A 22,185-nucleotide genomic window follows, 5' to 3' on the forward strand; every position below is an offset into this window, starting at 1 on the left:
TTTTTCAAAATGCTTAAATGAGAAAAATAAGGAGGTGGAGTGCGTGTGGGAGTGGGCACTGCCAATTTAGATGAAGCTAAAATTTTAAATCTTGTTAAACAATCCCAACAAATTGGCATTCAAAGTGTGCTATTAATAAAAGCGTTCCTTTAAAAAAAAGGCTTGGTGTAAACCACTTTTTTTCTCTTCTCTTCTCTCTTCTCTCTCTCTCTCTCCCTCCCTCTCCCTCTCCCTCTCTCCTTCCTTCCTTCCTCTTTCCCTTCCCTTCCCTTCTTTCTTTTTCTTTCTTTTGACAGGGTCTCACTCTGTTGGCCAGGCTGCAGTGCAGTGGAGCGATTTTGGCTCACTGCAACATCTATCTCCCGGGCTCAAGCGATCCTCTCACTTCAGCCTCCTGAGTAGCCAGGACCACAGGTGCATGCCACCACCCCCGCCTAACTTTTGTAATGTTTGTAGAAGTGGGATTTCGCAATGTTACCCAGGCCAGTCTTGAGCTCCCAGATTCAGGTGATCCTCCTACCTTGGCCTCCCAAAGTGCTGGGATTACAAGTGTGAACCACCACCCCTGGCCTCCCCTTTCTACTTTCCCTTAATATGCTAAGGTACTTGGGTTACAAAGACTGTTCAACTTTTAGTTCCTTTGTTTATTAGCTGTGTGACCATGGAGAGTTAACTAGAACTTTCTGAGCCTCAGCCTCCAGGCTAAGTTAAAAAATTTTTTTGTAGACATAGGTTTTATAGACAGCACTACTATGTTGCCCAGGCTGGTTTTGAACTTCTGGCCTCAAGCAATCTTCCCTCCTTGGCCTCTCAAAGAGCTGTGATGAAAGGCATGAGCCACCATGCCTGGTCTGATCTCTGTTTTTAAGTATTGGCAATGAAGTCACATTTTTCTAGAACACCAATGAAACCAAACAGAATATGTTCTGCAGGCCACATTTGGCCACAATCCTCTGGGTTGCATCAGTTGCCTTAAGGAGGCAGAGAATGAGATGATTTCAGCCCTGGAAAGATGTTCTGCTCAATTTCATCCTTGGAATGGCTATCATGTCAAATGCAGGTACAAGATAATAACTAACATTATGGAGTGCCAACTGTGTGCCAGACACTCTCCCTAGCACTTTACTTGAGCTAATTTGTGAATACGTCCAACAACTACTCGTTTTCATTTGGGTCACAAATGAAAGTTTCATAAATGAGCTGAAAGTCCAGGTTAGGCACTGAGCCACTCAATGAAAACCCTGCACATTGGGGTCAGCAGTTCCATCAGAGACTAGCTAAGGAGGGACTTTGGTTGGCTGACTCCCTGAGGCCCTCCACTCCCCTCAATTTTCCTTTGAGGATCCTTAGAAGAGGGGGCAAGTGTTTCCAGTATAGGAACAGCAAGGGCAAATGCCCCAGGGGGCAACGACCTCTGTGATTTGGGGAACAGTAAAATGAGGGAATGATTGAGGGGGAGGGAGGGGCATGTGAAGGGATTCTGCCTGTACCCTTAGAGAAACCCAACTGTAGAAGGGGTGGTGGAGGTGGGAGAGGGGTGGTGAGGGAGGGAGAGGGGTGGTGGGGGAGGGAGAGGGGTGGTGGGGGAGGGAAAGGGGTGGTGAAGGAGGGAGAGGGAAAGGGGTGGTGGAGGAGGGAGAGGGGGTGGGGGGAGGGGTGGTGGAGGAGGGAGAGGTGGTGGGGGAGACAGATGGGTGGTAGGGGAGGGAGAGGTGTGGTGGGGAGGGAGAGGTGTGATGGGGGAGGGAGAGGGGTGGTGGAAGAGGGAAAGGGGAGGAGGAGGAAGGGGGTGGTGGAGGTAGAAGAGGGATGGGGTGGAGGAGGGAGGGGGCGTGGAAGAGGGAGAGGGTAGTGGAGGTGGAGGAAGGAGGGGGTGGGAGTAGTGGAGAAGAAAGAGGGGGTGATGGAGGAGGAAGAAGAGGTGGTTGAGGAGGGAAGGGGTGGTGGAGGAAGGGGGCATGGAGGAGGGAGAGAGAGGAAGAGGAGAGTGGGAGGTGGAGGAGGGAGAGGAGGTGGTGGAAGAGGAAGAGGGAGTAATGAAGGTAGAGCAGGGAGAGGGGGTGGTGGAGGAGGGAGAGGGAGTGATGAAGGTGGAGGAGGGAGGGGGGGAAAGGGAGTGATGAAGGTGGAGGAGGGAGAAAGGGTGGTGGGGTAGGGAGAAGGGGTGGTGGAGGAGGGAGAAGGGGTGATGAAGGTGGAGGAGAGAGAGGGGTTGGTGGAGGAGGGAGAGGGGGTGGAGGAGGGAGAGGGGGGTGGTGGAGGAGGGAGAGGGGGTGGTGGAGGAGGGAGAAGGGGCTGATGAAGGTGGAGGAGGGAGAGGGGGTGATGAAGGTGGAGGAGGGAGAAGGGGTGGTGGGGGAGGGCGAGAGGGTGGGAGAGGGAATGATGAAGATGGAGGAGGGAGGGGAGTGGTGGAGGAGGGAGAGGGGGTGGTGGAGGAGGGAGAGGGGGTGGTGGAGGAGGGAGAGGGGGTGGGAGAGGGAGTGATGAAGATGGAGGAGGGAGGGGGTGGTGGAGGAGGGAGGGGGTGGTGGAGGAGGGAGAAGGGGTAATGAAGGTGGAGGAGGGAGAAGGAGGAAGAAGAGGGAGAGGGGGTGATGGAGAAGGTAGAGGGTTGGTGGAGGAAGGTGGCAGTGGTGTTCCTAACCCTTGATCTTGGCTTGTTAACCCTTTCTGAGCTTCCCTCTAGTGGGGGGATGAGGATCGTCGGTTGTTCCCACATTTAAGGGCAGAGCCTGGCGGGGGGTGGTGTTGGTGCTCGAGGGTCACGCGCTGGTGGCTTTGCCGCGGTGGTGGCAGCGGTGGAAGAGGCGACACCACTGGAGGCGGCGGAGGGACGGGCCCATCAACGCTGCAGGCGGGTAAGGCGAGCGGGGGCTGAGGGCCACCAGGTCCTGCCCTCCCGAGCTGCAGCACGTGCTGGCTTAGGGGGCCGTGGGGGGTCCCGTGGGGGCGCGGCGGGGACGCGGGACGCTGCCTCCCGGAATGGGGCTGCTGGAGCGGGAGGATGCGCTAGAACCGGGGGTGGGGCGACGAGGGACTTGGGGGCGGGGAGACGGCGCGGGACCCGCGCTATCCTTTGGGATTTTGAGGGGCGGGTCCCGGCAGGGGCCCCCAACGTGGCTACTCCTGCGAGTCTCCGAGAGGGAAACAGGTGGTCGCGGGGTGGCTGTGGCGAGGTAGCTCCTCTCCGGTAGCCACGGGGTGTCGGATGTGCGCCTTTACCCACCCGTGATGTGCGCCTTTACCCAGGGTGGATGTGTGCATCTCCTGGAGCCGGCTGGGACCCCGCATCGGGCTTTGGTCAAGGATCTTTCGAAGGGGTAGGAAGACGGGAAACTCAGAAAGTGCTGAAATCTGGGCACTAGAGTCACAGTGTGTCTGATTTTTACCTGCATCCTCACTCCCACTCCAGGTCATAGCACGTTCCCTGGATCAGGGTTTCTGTAGTTAATCAGAGGGCATCTCCGCCCCCTACCCAAACCCCATCCCGACAATATATCCTTTTTATTTCACCTCCTAAACCAGGGGTTGCAAACTGGGATGCACATGGGGCCAGGCAGATGCACAATGGGTCCAACTCTTACCTGATTTCAACTATGCACCAGGCGCTGTCTATAGTTATTCATTCATTGAATCCTCACCACGCCCCCTGAACTTGCTACTTGTGATGACTGTGATTTTACAGATAGGGAAACAGGTAGGCAAGGTGAAAGTCGCTTACCCAAGATCACATGAGTAGCAAGTGCCAAGTCAGGGTGGGACTCCAGGCAGGTGGCTCCAGAGTCCTGGCTCTTAACCACTGTGCTGTGCTGAGCAGATGAGCTGTGGGGGTCACCAGGAGCCCCACTAGGGAGATTTAACGGCTGCCAGGCAGAATCGCAGACCCTGTGTGGCCAGACTGTCCAATTTATTGTCTCAGCCTCCTGAGTAGCTGGGACTACAGGCATGCACCACCACACCTGGCTAATTTTTGTATATTTTAGTAGAGATGGGATTTCACCATGTTGGCCAGGCTGGTCTCAAACTCCTGACCTCAGGTGATCCACCTGCCTCGGCCTCCCAAAGTGCTGGGATTACAAGCGTGAGCCACCTCACCCGGCCTTAATTTTTGTATTTTTAGTAGAGACAGGGTTTTGCCATGATGGCCAGGCTGGTCTCAAACTCCTAACCTCGGGTTATCTGCCTGCCTTGGCCTCCCAAAGTGCTGGGATTACAGGCATGAGTCACTGCAGCCAGCCCTGAGTTCTTATTTTCACACCCCTGAAGCTCAGATCTGGCCCCACATAATTTAGTGCAGGGAAGAATTTTGGTGAAGGGAAGAAGTTTATTTTGGAAGGTGTGGCTATACAAAAAAATGACAGTGTTCACACTGGTCTTACTCTTATCAGGGCCCTGGGGCCCTGAGCTATTCCCTCTTGTAAAACTTTTTTTTTTTTTTTAACTTACTGTATTTTTTTCAATAGATTTTCCTTTTTTTTTTTTTTTTTTAAAATACAATCTCTCTCTTTGTCCCCCAGGCTGGAGTGCAGTGGCATGAAAATGGCTCATTGCAGCCTCGACCTCCTGGGCTCAAGCTATCCTTCTGCCTCAGCCTCCTGGGAAGCTAGTAACACAGGCATGTGCCACTGTTACCAGAAAGGGATTCCGATCCAGATCCCAAGAGAGAGTCCTTGGATCTCACGCTAAAAAGAATTTGGGGCGAGTCCATAGAGTAAAGTGAAAGCAAGTTTTTTAAGAAAATAAAGGAATAAAGAATGGCTACTCCATGGGCAGAGCAGCAGCATGGGCTGCTCACCTGCTTGTACTTACTGCTACTTCTTGATTCTATGGTAAACAAGGGGCAGATTATTCACGAATTTTCTAGGAAAGCGGTAGGCAATTTCTAGAACTGAGGGTTCCTCCCCTTTTTAGACCAGGTAGGGTAACTTCCTGATGTTGCCATGGCATTTGTCACTGTCATGCTGCTGGTGAGTGTGTCTCTTAGCATGCTAATGCATTGTAATTAGCATATAATGAGCAGTGAGGATGATCGGAGGTCACTTTGGTCGCCATCTTGGTTTTGGTGGGTTTTGACCGGCTTCTTTACCGTATGCTGTTTCATCAGCAAAGTCTTTTTGCCCTGTATCTTGTGCCGACCTCCTATCTCATCCTGTGACTTAGAATGCCTAACCTTCTGGGAATGCAGCTCAGTAGGTCTCAGCCTTATTTTACCCAGCCCCTATTCAAGATGAAGTTGCTCTGGTTCAAATGCCTCTGACACCATCATGCTCAGCTAATTTTTTGATTTCTTTTTTTTTTTTTTTTTTGTAGAGATGGGGCCTCACTTTGTTGGCCAGGTTGGTCTTGAACTCCTGGGCTTAAGCAATCCTCTTGCCTCAACCTCCCAAAGTGCTAAACTTACAGGTGTGAGCCACTGTGCCTGGCCTAGTCTTCAAGTTTTTTGGGAGCCATAGCTCTGTCTTCCTCATTCTTATATTCCCACATGTCACACATACTGTATTTCACATCATGATATTCAGGAAGTACTGAATCAAATGTAATTAACTCAAGTAAAGTAGAGGTTCAGTCTCTTAGACACCTGCCTCAGGCAAGAAATCTCTCTTCCCCTCTGAGTTATAATGGAAGTCACTGTTCTCAAGCTTGTAGGATAAAGAGCAGCACAGACTCTGACATAGGACCCCTTTGTTTTCCTCGCTGCCACCCCTGAATTCAAAGTCGTTTTGTCCCTATGTGGGTGTCAAGCAGCTAGAAAAATGGGCCCAGCATGAGACAATTTCAAACAGTGCAGCTTTTTATTATGCAAAGGTAACAGGGTTTCTCGCAGCATGACCCCAGCAATAGTGGCTGGCTGTGACTGTTACCTCAGAGCCAGGAAAGAAAACAAGCTTTCAAGAGTATGAGTCAATCAAAGGGTGCTACTGACTTCACCTTTTGCTAGGGGGCCAGAATCTTTTGAGGGGCAAACCTATAATTCCAGCAACTAATAATGAGTCTTCAAAAAGCAACAAAACAAAACAAAAAACTTCCTAAGAAACCAACCCAAACCAAAACAACAAAAACAGAATGGAGAGAAATCTGGGAAGATCTACAGAAGATTATAAATCTTTAGGAGGTAGAATGGCCAGAACTAGATTTCTGTCATTTTGGTTCTACCTGAACCAAAACATGACCTGAGAAGGACTCAATGACGTGCCCTATGAACTTCATTAGGGATTGATGGATTCAATAAACTCCTGTTGCAAAAATGTGAACATAGCAACCACTTACATTTTAGTCTGAACTAGCCACTTTCTGACAGCTGGGAGTTGCAAAGTCAACTGCTTACAGGGTCCAAGCATGAAATGTCAACAACTGAAGCAGGCAGAGCCAGAAAACACAAGAGTGGTGGGAATATAGTGAGTTGGGAACACATGCTCCATCTATAGGAGCAGCAGCAACTCAGTTCTGGGCAATCATTACCATGAAAAATGACAGGTTCAATGTTACTGTATGTTTTGGGAAGTTGGAAATCTAGGTTTTTTTACATGAAGTCTTCCAATTAAAAAATGTTAAAACATTTTATTATTTTACTAGTTCTTCCTCTTTCTTAATGATAGATTCCTCTGAAAATCTGATTAAAGCTATCTGTCGTGCCTAGGAAACTACAGCACATACTTTTTTTGTATACAATTTCAAGACATTCATAGACCGTCTCCCCCAATCCCATGGTGTCTCAAGGGCAGCAGGAATGCCTGCCCTGGTATTTATACTTTCCAAGAGAGGATCTGATTGGCTGGGTTTACCACTGTCAAATAGGTTGTACTTCCATTGGGTAGAGTTTCATCTGTGGTCTCCCCCTCATGCCCTGATTGGTTGCTTTTGGCTTGAGCACCGATTCTGAATCCCATAGTGACCATAGCTGCAGAGCTGGCTTCACCCAAAGCACGGCTCAGACAGACATCTCAGAACAAAGTATCCCAGGGATTACTTTTCGCAGAATTAAAATGTGGGCACCCGTATCATTTGAACTTCATGAACCTTCTCTTCCCAAATTCTCACCATTTGGAAAACTCCTCTTGCTCCTTTTCATCTTTCTTCTTGTATTAAAAAAAATTCTGGTACAGCCATTACATTTAATTTTTATGATCTTGTTTAAAAGATTAGCTGTATTGCATCAAAGTCATACAAGTACATAGTTTAAAAGTCAGATTATAACATATTTATAACAAAATATTAGTTTCTGTTCCTCTGTTCCTGGTCCATCCCTAGAGACAACTACTGCCAACTCCCTTACCTGTTTCTTTTATTTCTTCTTTTTAATTTTTTTGGAGACATAGTTTCACTCTGTCACCCAGGCTCTAGTGCAGTGGTGTGATCATGGCTCACTGCAGCCTTAACCTCTCGGGCTCAAGCCATCCTCCTGCCTCAGGCTCCTGAGTAGCTGGGACCATAGGCGTGCACCATCATAACTGGCCAAGTTGTTTCTTATGACATTCCCCCATCTTCGTATTTCTAAACTCGATTTTGACATATTTCCAGCTATTTCATTCACTGTTTCACTGACTCATTAATTAGCTGATTAAGTAAACACATACACAAGAAGCCTCAACTATAGGCTAAGGGCTGTCCTGGTGCTATAGAGAGAGGAGCAAAAACAGATACACTGTCTATTTCTATCTCTATCTTTCTCTCTCTGTCAGTTTCTTTGTCTTCCTGTCTGTCTCTCATTCACTGTTTTTATCTCTTTGCCTCTTTGTGTCTGTCTCAATCATTTTGTCTCTGTTCTCTGCCTCTCTCTCCACATCTCCCTGGATTTAACATAAAATGCTCTCTTTCTCTTTATCTCTGTCTTTCTACATCTCCCTACCCCCTGTCTTTCCCATCTCCCACACCCTTCTTAAAAGGGCATGACTATGAAAGCGTTCTTTCCAGGTGAGGCCATTTTTAACCAAGGACTTAGCAGACACTTTTGTCTTGTCTTTTGTATACAGTATTTGAGGGCGGGGGCGAGGTGGGGAAGTTAGCTGGTTTGCACTTTAATGTAGTTTAGTCAAGATAGTCTTTTTATGAACGAATTTGTGCAGATTAGTTTGCAAGATGTGACTAAAATATCAAATCCCTACACTGTCAAAGCACTAATGAATTGGGAAGGTAAATTATAGAAGAGTGTTTTCCTGTAGGAATTACACTGACATTCAAAATTAACTTTTCTTGATACCGAGTCCACTGCATTCCACACTGGCTTTGCGGGGAACATTTAAATCCAAGTTCTTGGTGAGTGCTCTAATAGACAAGCGCTGTGGTAATTAAATTAGAAGGCAAAAATTGTTCCTTGGTTACTTCCTGCAAGTTTTCTTACCTTGGGGGAATATTAGTGAGGAAGAATGTTTGGCAGAGTTGTATTAGTCTGTTCTCATGCTGCTAATAAAGATGTACCTGAGACTGGGTAATTTATAAAGGAAAGAGATTTAATTGACTCACAGTTCCGCATGACTGGGGAGGCCTCACAATCATGGTGGAAGAGCAAGGGACGTCTTACATGGTGGCAGGCCAGAGAGAGAGCATATGCAAGCGAACTCCCCTTTATAAAACCATCAGATCTCGTGAGGCTTATTCACCATCATGAGAAAAGCATGGGAAAGACCTGCCCCCGTGATTCAATTACCTCCCACTGGGTCCCTCCCATGACGTGGGAATTACGGGAGCTATAATTTAAGATTTGGGTGGGGACACAGCCAAACCATATTAAGAATCTTGACAAAATTAAGATTATTCAGCCTTTATGGAAATGAGCAGGTCCACAAATGACTCAAAATATTTGGGGGGAAAAGAAGTAGGTAGCTCGGGAAGTGTTTTAGGATTTTCCTTCTCTCCCTCCCACTTTCCCTTCCTTCCTTCTTTCCCTCTTTCTTTTCCATGTCCCTTTCTGTTTGGTTTTCCTTCCCTCTATACTATGCGTAGGTTAGTAATCTGTTGTGCTTGAACCAAAGCTGAACTGACACTGAAGACACCTGGGTTCAGTCCCACTTTTGCTGCTCACCAGCTATGTGACCTTGTGAAAGTTATTCAACTTCTCTGGGCTTAGTTTCTTTTTCCGTTGAATAAGATGTTTTGGACCAGATGACCTCTAATGTATTTCCCAGATCTAAGATTCCTTCACACACCTACCAACAAATGTTTAAATTTTAACATGTATTTTTTTCTTGTTATGAACAGGGCAAACTCATTAAACAATTTGGAAAAAAAAATAAAAAAACGATAAGTGAACACTATCCACAATTCCATCATCCAAAGAACCAATGTGAACATTTTGGTGCAATTTTCTTTGTCTTTTTTTGATATATAATTTCACAAATCATGACTGTTCATACTGTGCACAATAGTTTTGTATCCTTTTTATATTTCTTCCTAAGCATGTCTCTGTGTCTTGCCTGTCTTCATGAACATTATGATGATGATGATTTTTTAGAGATAGGGTCTCACTCTGCTACCCAGGCTGGAGTGCAGTGGTGCAATTGTAGCTCACTGCAGCCTCCAACTCCTGGGCTTGAGCAATTCTCCCACGTCGGCCTGCCAAAGTGTTGGGATTACAGGCATGAGCCACCATGCCTGGCCATGACAACTTTTTTTTTTTTTTTTGAGACAGGGTCTCCCTCTGTTGCCCAGGCTAAAGTGCAGTGTCGTGATCATAGCTCACTGCAGCCTTGACCTCCTGGACTTAAGCAATCCTTCTACTTCAGTCTCCCAACTAGCTGGGACTACAGGCATGCACCATGTCCAGCTAGCTTTTTTTTTTGGTATTTTTCGTAGAGATGGAGTTTCACTATGTTGCCCAGGCTGGTCTTGAAATGCTGGGCTGAAATGATCCACCTGCCTTGGCCTCCCAAAGTGCTGGGATTACAGGTGAGAGCCTGGCCATGAACAACATTTTTAATGTGTGTGTAATATTTCATTGAGCAGTCATGTCTGGATTTATATAACTACTCTCCGGTTGACAGACATTTTGGTTGATGCCAGCTTTTCTCTTATGGCTAGTTGTGATTCATATCTTTGTTCATGAACATTTCTCCATCTTTTTATTTTCCTTGAGTTTATGGCTCTTTCAATGATTCTATTTGTGTTTCCTGGCAAACATGGATAAATGCCCCAGAAACTTGCTGGGTGGGTGGCTTCGTGAATTTTCCCTGGAATTAAAACTTACTTTGCCTCCCATAACTGAATTGACTGTATGTCAGAGGGAGGACAGTGGCTGGGAGGTAACTCTGACTTTCATGCTTTATTAAGTCCTCACTTGCCTGCAGCCTCACTTCTTTTAGGTATGACCTAATTTTCATTGAGTTCTTTTGTCTGCATGGCTAATAACGACATTATTATCAACAACAATAACAGCTACTGTTTTAAGAATTTATTCAATACTGCCAGGTGTTGTTCACTGTCTCATTCCATCCTCACAGCAGCCCCTCTGAAGTCAATATTTTCAACATTTTGCAGATGAGGAAACTGAGGCACAGAAAAGTTGAGTTCTTTTCTCAAGATCAGATAGGGAATAGGATTTGCACCAAGTTTCTCTTTATCCAAGAGTTTGACCTCTGAAGCACTATATTCCTCCCCTTGCCTTCATATTCGCTCTCCTAGAAACATCTATAATTAAAAAAAAAAAAAGAAGAAAAGGAGGAGATTGATAAAGGGATGGAAGGAAGAAGGAACCATCCTTTGCATTTCCCTAAGGTCTAGCAGCAGCTCTGCATTAAAAGCCAGGAGACTTGGGTTCCTCTTCTAGCCTTACTATTTCAATTGCTGTGTGGCCTTGAGCAAACTACATCCTATATCCATGCCTCGGTTTGTAATCTACAAAATTAAAGGGCTGGTCATGTGCGGTGGCTAATGCCTGTAATCCCAGCAGTTTGGGAGGCTGAGGCGGGCGGATCACTTGAGGTCAGGAGTTCGAGATCAGCCTGACCAACATGGTGAAACCCCGTCTTTACTAAAAATACAAAAATTAGCCAGGTGGTTGTGGCGGATGCCTGCAGTCCCAACTACTTGTGAAGCCAAGTCAGGAGAATTGCTTGAGCCTAGGAGGTGGAGGTTGCAGTGAGCCGATATTGTGCCATTGCACTCCACCCTGAGTGACAGAGTGAGACCCTGTCTTAAAAAAAAAAAAAAAAAAAAATTAAAAGGCTAAATTATAGAGTCTTTATGGACTCTGAGACTCTTAAGATTCCCTGATTAACCCTAGGTTGGTGGGAGGGGACTCAGAAGTGATTGTGGCTGCAGAAAATGGGGAAACCAAGGTTCAAGGAAGTCCGCAGCGTCACAAAAACTATCAGGCCCTGTTGGATCTTTCACGTGTAAATATCTGAGACTTTGTATTTTGGGGTCTGTTCGGGAATGGATTTATTGAAGGTAAAACACAAAAGGAGAATAGAGTTAAGAATATCTGCACACCACAGGGAACCCAAGAGCAGGAACAAGGGAACCAGATGTTTATGTTCATATCTACACTCCCGGCAACATCATGCCTCTCACTCTGACACCGCTATCTGTGCTCCAGGGCCCAGGAAGTTGCTGAGTTTTCAGATATTTGAGGCTGAACTAACACCTCCCACCTCAATCTAGCACAAAGAATCTGATTGGTCCAACCAGGGTCACATGGTCTACTTCTGATCCAATTAACTGTGTCAGGCTGGGGGTGTGGTCCAAACACGGGGGTCACCTCCAGAGGGGCGGGTCACCTCAGGTGTCGTTCCTGGGCGTGATGGCTCAGAAGTCCAGGGACGGAATTACTCCATGGGGGCACACTCTTGGTTGTCTCACAGTGCAGCAAGAGCTCCTGCAGTTGTTATTAAGAATGGAACTTTAAATTATTTACTTCTACTTTATGTGAAGTGGCTCTCCCAGGAAGGAATGAACAAAACTGGGGACGCCTAGGGGGGGCCAATTATTGTTTGTTTGAGGCTTTGAGGTATGCACGTGTGCAGAGGGACGGTGTGTTAGTCAGGGTTCTCTAGAGGGACAAGATTAATAGGATAGATGTATATATAAAGGGAGTTTATTGAGGAGTATTGACTCACACTATCACAAGGTGAAGTGCCACAGTAGGCTGTCTGCAAGCTGAGGAGCAAGAAAGCCAGTCTGAGTCCCAAAACCTCAAAAATAGGGAAGCCCACAGTGCAGCCTTCAGTCAGCGATCAAAGGCCCGAGAGCCCCTGGCAAACCACTAGCTTAGGTCCAAGAGTCCAAAAGCTGAAGAATTTGGAGTCCGATGTTCGAAGGCAGGAAGCGTCCAGCACGGGAGAAAGATGGAGGCCGGAAGACTCAGCCAGTGTAGTCCTTCCACGTTCCTCTGCCTGCTTGTATCCTAACTGCAGACGGTTGATTCGATGGTGCTCACCCAGACTGAAGGTGGGTCGGCCTCTCCTAGTTCACTGACACAAATGTTTATCTCCATTGGCAGCACCCTCACAGACACACCCAGGAACAATACTTTGCATCCTTCAGTCCAATCAAGTTGATTATAGTCAGTTTCAGTCAAGTTTTATTTGATGATTTCCCACATAGTGATATTCACTAAGGGAGAGTTCGCAGTTGAAAACCTGGATGGCCTCATCACTGCGCATTGAATCCCGTTTCTTGAAAAGGTTACGCCGGGCGCAGTGGCTCACACCTGTAATCCCAGCACTTTGGGAGGTCGAGACAGGTGGATCACTTGAGGTCAGGAGTTTGAGACCAGCCTGGCCAACATGGTGAAACCCCGTCTCTACTAAAAATACAAAAATTAGCTGGGCGTGGTGGTGCAGACCTGTAGTTCCAGCTACTCGGGAGGCTGAGGCAGGAGAAACGCTTGGACTCGGGAGGCAGAGTTTGCAGTGAGCTGAGATCCTGTGCCACTGCACTCCAGTCTGGGCGACAGAGTGAAACTCTGTCTCAAAGAAAAAAAAAAAAAAAAAAAAAAAAGTTGGCTAAAATGGCCAGGTGGTGCCAAAAGGAGTGTTCTAGAGAATCAACACACCTCAAATCCTGATGTTGGGATTCAATAAGGACTAAGAGCCCTCTAGATAAGTAGAACTCAAACTTTAGATTGTTGAGGAACTACCCAGGGTGTTTGTTGATATGCAGATTCCTGGTAGTCCCCCAGAAATTCTGTGGGTCCAAGGAGGTAGAGGTGTGGACTGGGGAGACTGTATTTTTAGCAAGTGCCTCAAGGTCAGTCTGATGCTGGTAGTCTGATCCATATGATTACTTTTCATATGTAAAAAGAAGAAAAAATTCCGTGAAATTCTTCCGCAATTAAATCTGATGTGTCATATAAAGGTTGAGCTGCTTCAGGCGATGTAGCAGATGAGGGGCCCAGAGTTCTCCCCATTCTACCCTGTGCTGTGCCCTCCACGCTTGTATTAACAAAGCCGCTATTTATTTATTAGCTGCTGGAGGAATTGGGGACAAAGTAATGAATAAAATAAACCAAATTCCAGTCCTCATGGGACTCTTCTACCTGCAAGGAAGGCCGGCAATACATAAATTAGCTAATAAGTAACTTGCAGGTTGTGCTAAGTGCTGTGAAGGCAAATATAGCTGTGGGGAGTGGACAGAAATACTGGAAGGGGGATGTCAGGCCATCTGAAAAGGCATTTGAGTAAGGACCTGAATGCAGTGAGGGAGTAAGGCGTGAGAAGATTTGTGAGGAAAATGTTCCAGGAAGAAGGCATGGCAAGGGTGAAGGCTACGAGGCTGGAATAAGCTAAGAGTAGTCCAAGAAGGCCTGGCAGAGGAATGAAGCTAGAGGGAGCGTGCAGACAGGTGGGTAGGGGCCAGGTCACTTGCAGCCTTGCCTATGACTTTGCACAGGCCCTGTGCATAGTAAGGTGTTTGTATTTCATTTTGGGAATGATGGAAACCATGTCCTCAGGTAATCTTCCCAACAGTCTAATGAAGAAGGTCCTACTATGTATGGCCATTTTACAGTTAAGGAAACTGAGGCATAGAGAGATGAAGACATTCACAACTTCTAAGTAGGAATATGAGGATTTGGACCTCAGGGTGGCTTCAGAGGCCACTGCTCACTACCACACGATACCGTCTCCTAGATATCTCAGGAGTTTAGCATCAAATTCCACATGGTAGATCCTTTATGGAGCTGCAGTAGGTATAGTGGGAAGTTATTCTGGCCACTTGCTAGTTGTCTCTTCTTGGGTTAGGAATTTACATTTGTGAGGTATGTAAAATGAGAAGGCTATTTTCCCATCTAATTCATTTCATTGGGTTTTGAAGAAGAAGAATAAATGTGCTTTATAAACTATAGAATGCAACATAAATACTGTGAATCATCTCCACTGAGTTTGACTTAACCCTTGTTTCCTTTGAGAAAGACAAAAAAACCCTTCTGATTTGTGGAAATTTGAAACCTCATTGAGGCAACTCTTGGGTCAAAGGGAAATCACACTGAAATTATGAAATATTCAGAGAAAGAGGTAATAAAAATATGCATCAGTTTCTTTAGGATATAGCTAGTGCAGTGTGCAAAGGCAAATTCATAGTCTTAATATGGTTCTTGTGAGAGTGAAAATGTCACACAGTGATGACAATCATGAGCTGTGGAATCAGACTTGGATTGAAATCTGAATTTTGTCACTTCTGAGCTATGTGATCTTGGATAATTGCTTAATCTCTCTAAGTCTTAGAGTTAGTCCAGTTTCATTATCTGGGAACTGGCAATGGTAGTAATCTACCTGATAGAATTTTGTGCTGGCTGTTCCCTCTGCTTGGAACGTTTGTCTTGTGTGGTTGGCTCTCTTATTTCTTTCAGGTTTTTGCACAACATCACAGCCCCTTATGCTTTATTTTTCTTTATCTCATTTATGACTTCCTGACTTTATATTGTATATTTATTTTTTGGTTGTTTCCTTCTATAGAGGTCATCTATGTGAGAGTAGAGACTTTGTCTTGGTCATTGCTGAACCTCTGGGAACTAGAGCGATGTTTGGCACACAGAAAATTTACTGCACACCTGTTGAATGAATGTGTGGGTGCACGGTGGGGCTGAGCAGAAGGCTAAGACAATGGATATAAGCACTTAGGAGAGCACCTCGCTCTTTGTGAGCCCTTGGTGAATATTGGAGGTTTGTTCTTGGCTTCTATTCCTTCTTACAAGATGATCTCTTCAAAAATCTAGATTGTAATATTCTTGAAGAAAAGAAAGGTGCCTTTCACAGTTCTGTGTTTCCTGCTTATGCTAGGCACATCGAGGTGGCTCAGTGAATGCTTTCATTGAGAGTACTGAGGTATATGGAAGTGAGATTAGTGCCTCTATGATGTTTATCATTCCTTTTATTGCTGGGCACAATGAAGATGCTCGATAAATATTTGTTGAGCAAATGAATGAACAAAAGCAATCCTTTTATGCACACCATTAAATGGAGTGGACTGTGGAAATGTAGATGTATTAGTCTGTTCTCATGCTGCTAATAAAGACACACCCGAGACTGGGTAATTTATAAAGGAAAGGAGGTTTAATGAACTCACAGTTCCATATGGCTGGGGAGGCTTCACAATCATGGCGGAAGGTGAAAGAGGAACAGAGGCATGTCTTACCTGACGACAGGCAAGAAAGTGCATGCAGGGGAACAACTGACATATATTAAACCATCAGATCTTGTAAGACTTACTATCATGAACAGCATGGGAAAAACCTGCTCCCATGATTCAATTATCTCCCACCGAGTCCCTCCCATGACATGCGGGGATTATGGGAGCTATAATTCAAGATGAGATTTGGGTGGAGACACAGCCAAATCATATCAATATGTAAAGTCAAATTCTAAGAGAAGCTCAATGTCTGGGTGCATTATTTAGATCCTGCGAGCCCTCCTGCCTCGCTCTTTCCCTCTCTCCACCACATTCTCAGCAGCTGCACTTTGCCTTCTCCTAGGCCAGTTAAGCCCGTTTTCTGGGGATGTGGGGCCTGTGGGTGTAGAACTGAACCCAGATCCCACTCTGCCCTTGCCAAGAAACCAGTGGACACAGGAGGCAGATGGTAACCTGGCAATTAGACCACAGTGTGACATGTGGAGCAGCACAGGGGTACCAGGAACATTCTAAAGGGGCTGTAATTCAGCTGGGGGAATCTGGAAGGCTACTTGGAGGTACAGACACCTAAAGTGAAATCTGAAGGATGGACAGAGATTAAATAGGGGGAGGAAAAAGGAGTGGGATTCTAGGGGGAACGGGGGAGAGTGTTCCAGGCGGGAGGAACAGCATATGCAAAGACCCTGAGGCAGGAGAAACACAGGGTTTCTGGTATGAATGGAGGAAGAAGACCAGGCTGGTAGAGGGGGCAATTAGTAGAATTATTGAAAGATGAGGCTGGAGGGGGAAGTGGGGGCCAACCCGGGAGGGTTGGTACACCCAAATCTCCTGCCCAGGCCTCACTGCTCACTGGCCTACCTTATTCCTGCCTCTCAACTTTGTTCTCAGGCTTCCTCTTACAAACTGTGCTTTCTCTCCGCCTTAGGGCTAACCAAATTCCTGGCGACTTCAGTCCATTTAACTCCCCATGCCCAGTATCTGTCCTCAACTCTGCTCCTGCAACAAATAAAAACAACCCTTACTCTCTCAGTTCCAACCACCATGACCTACTTGCTGTTCCTTGAACATCTCCAAGAACATGCGTTGCCTCAGGGCTTTGCACTGGCTGTTCCCTCAGCCTGCAATGCTCTTCCCTGGGAGATTTGCCTGGCTCTCCCATTTCCTCCAGGTCTCAACATATATGACACCTCCCCTGACCACCCTGTTTAACATGACACCTCCTCTCACTTTCTAGCCATCTCTGGCTAGCTTTATTTCTTTTTAATCACAACAATGAATACTTTATAAATCCATTTGTTCATTCATCTCCTGTCTGTCTCCCCCGCACCCTGCACCATTTGCTCCATGAGGGCAGGGACCTTGTCTGTATCCTTGGTAAGTGGAACACAGAAGGTGCATAATAAACATTTGTGGAATGAAAAATAGTAAACTGTGGTGGCTCACGCCTGTCATCCCAGCACTTTGGGAAGCCGAGGTGGGCAGATCACTTGAGGTCAGGAGTTCAAGACCAGCCTGGCCAACATAGTGGAATTCTATCTCTACTAAAAATACAAAAATTAGCTGGGTGTGATGGTGCACACCTGTAATCCCAGCTACTTCGGAGGCTGAGGCACGAGAATCGCTTGAACCCAAGATGGGGAGGTGGCAGTGAACTGAGATCATGCCACTGTACTCTAGCCTGGGTGACAGAGCAAGACTCCATCTCAGAAAAAAAAAAAAAAAAGTAAAAGAAAAATAATAATGGGGCCAGGCTCTGGACCACTTGCATCATAGACTTTAATTGATTTCATTTACATGACACTGATTTCTTCATCTATGATTTTCACCCATTAGTGCTGAGAAAACAGCCTCAGAGAGGACAATGGATTTGCCTAGGGTCCCAGAGGCAGTGAGTGGCACAGCTGGAGTGGCACTTCTGTGTGGCTGATTCCACTGAGCAATTGCAGCCACCAGCCTCGGAGACTACCCTGCTGAATGAGGGTTCCAGCCTCGACTCAATCACCTTTCACCCAGTGACCTTGAGCAGGTCCTTTCTCTCTGGTGTTAGAATCCCATAAGCCACAGAATACCAGAAAGTCCATGTTGTTTCTGTAATCCACAAAGATAGCACAGCTCCTCCTCATTCCATGAGTCCCCCAGTGGGGTGGACATCAGGGCTCAGTGTCATGGAAATGGCTCATGGGGTGACTCAGATTTGGCTCAGGCTCAGGGTTGTATAGTTTTAGAGCTGATACAGAGCACTTAGGACTGCTGGATGAATTTGAATGGCAGTTACATTTTGTTCAACCTGAAGTGTGTTTGAAATAATTTTATTTAATTTCCATGTTTAAAAACTGAGAAATCTCATATAAAAATCCAGATTTCCACTTCTCTTAAAATCTAAAACTAATCACAGGTAGCAACACTTAGGTGATATTGAGGAGCACCTTTAAAAAAATTAGTTAATTAAGAGATGGGGTCTCACTCTGTTGCCCAGGCTGGAGTGCAGTGGTACAATCATAGCTCAACCTCAAAACCTTAGGCTCAAGTGATCGTCCTGCCTCAGCCTCCCGAGTAGCTGGAACTACAGGCACGTGCCACCACACCCAGCTAATTTTAAAAAAGTGTTTTTTAGGTTTTTTTTTTTGTTTTTTTTTGGTAGAGATGGAGTCTCACTATATTGCCTAGACCTGTCTTGCACTCCTGGCCTCAAGGGATCCTCCCACCTCAGCCCCCTAAGTAGCTGGTACCGCAGGTGTATGCCACCAAACCCAGATAATTAATTTTTTTAAATAGAGGTGGGGTCTTGCTATGTTGCCCAGGCTGGCATCAAACTCCTGGGCTCAATGATCCTCCTACTTCAGCCTCCTGAGTAGCTGGGACCACAGGTGTGTGCCACCACACCCAGATAATTAAAAAAAATTTTTAAGAGATGGGATCTTACTATGTTACCCAGGCTGGTCTTGAACTCCTGGCCTCAAGCAATCCTCCCACCTCAGCCTCTCAAAGTGCTGGGATTGCAGGTATATGTGACCCACTGCACTGGCCCTGCAGAGCACCATTCTATGGGCATGTGCCACCTTGTTTGCTCCCTGTCCCATGAGGTCACTTCTCTCATTTTGTGGTCCCTGTAGCCATTTGAGTTGGAGACCTCTGGCGAGTTTTATTTGAGCTGAACTTCAGTACCAGTTAAGCACAGGCTGTGATGTGCTGAACTTTTCACTTTCAGAATGGCACCCAGTAAATCAAGTCTGGGTATGATGCCATGCCGGGCTGTTCTTACAGATGCTGTGGGAATTGTGCGGCTCTATTGCTGCACTCTGCATTGTTTTGGTGATTTGTGCTCAGAAATGAAATCACTGCTTGGATACTGCTAGACTGCGGGGACAGATAACTCAGTAGAACTCCTCACCTGCCTTTGAGACAGTCTGTGATGGATTGTCACTTATTTCTTTTCATCTGTGGTTTTATGTTTGTCTCTACTGCATTCTGAAGTCTTAATTCAGGAGCCCAAGCCAGGTCATCCAGTTAAAAACTTCCTGGCAGTATCGCTATGGTAATTCAATCGTCCCTCAGTATCCCCGGGGGTTGGTTCTAGGACCCCCTTGAATACCAAAATCTGTGGGTTCTCAAGTTGCTGACATAAAATGGTACAGTATTGGCATGTAACCTATGCATGTCCTCTTGTATACTTTAAATCACCTCGAGATTATTTAAATATCTAATACAATGTAAATGCTATGTAAATAGTTGTTATACTGTATTGTTGGCTGAGCATAGTGGCTCAAGCCTGTAATCCCAGCACTTTGGGAGACTGAGCTGGGTGCATCCCTTGAGGTCAGGAGTTCAAGACCAGCCTGGATAACATGGTGAAACCCTGCCTCTACCAAAAATACAAAAATTAGCCAGTCTCATAACCTGGTCTCAAAATAAATAAATAAATAGATTACAATTAAAATTAAATAGTTATTACACTGTATTGTTTTAAAATAGTTATTGTTATTATTATTTTTTGAGATGGAATCTCTGTCACCCGGACTGGAGTGCAGTGGTGTGAACTTGGTTCACTGCAACTTCTGCCTCCCAGGTTCAAGCGACTCTTCTGCCTTGGCCTCCCAAATAGCTGGGATTACAGGTGCCTGCCACCATGCCTGGCTAATTTTTGTATTTTTAGTAGAGATGGGGTTTCACCATGTTGGCCAGGCTGTTCTCGAACTCCTTACTTCAAGTGGTCTGTCCGCCTTGGCCTTCCAAAGTGCTAGGATTATAGGCATGAGCCACTGTCCCTGGCCGTTGTATTAATTTTTATTTTGGAAAATTTTCGATCTGTGGTTGGTTGAATCTATGGATGCAGAACCTGCAGATACTGATGGCTGACTGTATATCCTTGTTTGTGTGCTGACTTGAGTGTGTATCTCTTCTGTGGCAGAGACAATAATGTTCCTCAGATGGTCCCGGCACTTCTCCATTCCCAGCTCCTTGTAGTTAAGCAGGGCCATATGACTTATGCCTGTCAATGGGCTGTGAGCAGAAGGGGCATACATCACTCCCAGGCCTAAGCCTGGGAAAGCCTGTGTGAGTTTTCTGTGTGCTTTTTTCTGCTGTATGGAGTCTGAGTCTGAAGTCCTCATGGTGAAAATGGGAAATCAGGGTATCATTTGAACTTGGTGTTATGGTCTGAACATTGTGTCTCCCTAACTTTGTATGTTGAAATTCCAGCCCCCAACATGATGTGAGGGGATGGGGCTTTGGGAGATGATTAGGACCTGAGAATGGTGCCCTTATGAATGGGATTAGTGCCCTAATAAGAAGAGACACCAGAGAGCTTGCTGCCTCTCCCTCTTTGCTCATGTGAGGCTACAACAAGAAGATGATCATCTGTAAACCAGAAAGGGGATGCTCACTGGAACCCAATCTGCTGGTACCTTGATTGTGAACTTCTCAGCCTCCAGAATTGTGAGAAACAAATGTTTGCTGTTTGAGCTGCCCAAATTTATGCTAATTTGTTATAGTTGCCAGAGGTGATTAAAACACCTGGATTTCTAAGTTACTAGACCTACAACAGACTCTGGGGCAGGAGTAAACTTTTGTTGTGTTAAGCTGGTGGGATTTTGGTGTGTTTGTTACACAGCAGAACCTAGTCCATCCTGACTGATACATTCTCCATTAGAATTGATGAGTAGGAACTGCACATCCATGTCTAGCAAAGCTCTTGACAGCCAGTGCTCAAGAAATATTACAGAGTGAATAAAAGAATAATTATGGTTTGTGTTATTAGACGATACATATAGCTACTCTTTTTCCTCATAGATGGTGTGTTAGATTGAAAGGCCACCTTCCTGGGAAGGAAAGGAGAACCAACACTTGTTGAGTGCTGTCTATTGTGCTAATTATTATCCACATCTAAATATAAAATGAGGTCCAGGGAGATTAGGCAGTTATCCTGGGGATAGAGCTATCTAAGAGTGGTTCTCCTAGAATGACTCCTATCCATCTTTTCGGTTGTCTTTAGGTCTTGGCTTTAATGCCACCTCCTTAGGGAAGCCTTCCTTGATCACTAGACTAGATTAGTTGTCACTGTTATATGCTCCCCTAACTCCTAGTACTTCCCCCATATAACACTCACTTCCCTTCAGATTTTGAGTGCTCTGAGAATAGATCCTGTGTCTGTTTTGCTCAATGTAGTATATCCAGCACCTAGTATAGTACCTGGTACATAGTAAATGCTCAATATATGTTTGTAGATTGAATAAAGACAGTCAGGAAACTTAGACTTTTGTTTTGGTACTGCCTTTCATCAGTTGTGTTATTTCAGACCAATAGTTTCATCTCTCTGAATTCTAGTAGTCTCATTTGTACAAAAAGGGTGCTTGATTAAATTTGTTCTTTTTGGCTCTAGTATTCCACAATTATTTCATTCACAAACTACCCTCTCATTCCTTCTCTGGGCCTACTTTTGGGTCACCTCCTGGCCTCTTATTCCATCTGTATTCCTGGAATAATTGACAGAATTGGGAATTGAACTCAGGCAGTCTAACTACAGAGTCCATAATTCTAACTGCTCATTCCACCCACATACCCACCCACCCATCTCTCTATGCAATCATCTTTCTTCCGTCCACTCACACACTCATCCATCCATCCATCCATCATCTATATAATAATCCCTCCCTCCATTTATTCATTTGAGTATCTTCTGTCCAAATACCCATCCATTTTTCAGCAAATACTTTTGAAGTGAGTATTCCATGCTAGGCCCTGTGCTGGGGTCCTTGGGTTCCAGCAAAAACAAAACAGACTCGGTTTCTGCTCTCTTGGAGCTCTCAGTCTAATTAGTATTGGGGAGTTTCTCTTTAGTTGCTATTGATGTGGGAGGTTGAAATAATGTCCAATGTGTGAGCTGGAGCTCTTTGGTTGATTTTATTGTATTGGTTTTTGTATCTTCATAGATAATATAACGGCACTTTGTTATTATTATTATGCATAAATGTATTGATTAATTCACCAATGTGCATTGAGCACTCGCTATATTCCAGGCATTGTGTTCGATGCATGCAAGGCCCAACTTTTGCACAACTCTAGAGGGCATTACTCACATGGTATTCTATTTGATTCTGAAGTTGCACAGCATAGTGGAAACAG

General features: G+C 45.7%; 1 protein-coding gene across 18 annotated transcripts in view; it reads left to right on the top strand.

The window, feature by feature from the left end:
- Positions 1-2,777: 2,777 nt before the first annotated feature.
- RPH3A (rabphilin 3A) overlaps positions 2,778-22,185 on the top strand; it is a 335,220-nt gene continuing 315,812 nt past the window's right edge. For all 18 annotated transcript variants that reach the window (XM_065524837.2, XM_074007938.1, XM_065524841.2 and 15 more), the window contains exon 1: positions 2,778-2,861. The gene's annotated coding sequence lies outside the window, so the exon portion shown is untranslated. The remainder of the gene's footprint in view (positions 2,862-22,185) is intronic.

Source organism: Macaca fascicularis, chromosome 11 (assembly GCF_037993035.2).
Source record: "Macaca fascicularis isolate 582-1 chromosome 11, T2T-MFA8v1.1".
Taxonomy (NCBI): Eukaryota; Metazoa; Chordata; class Mammalia; order Primates; family Cercopithecidae; genus Macaca; species Macaca fascicularis.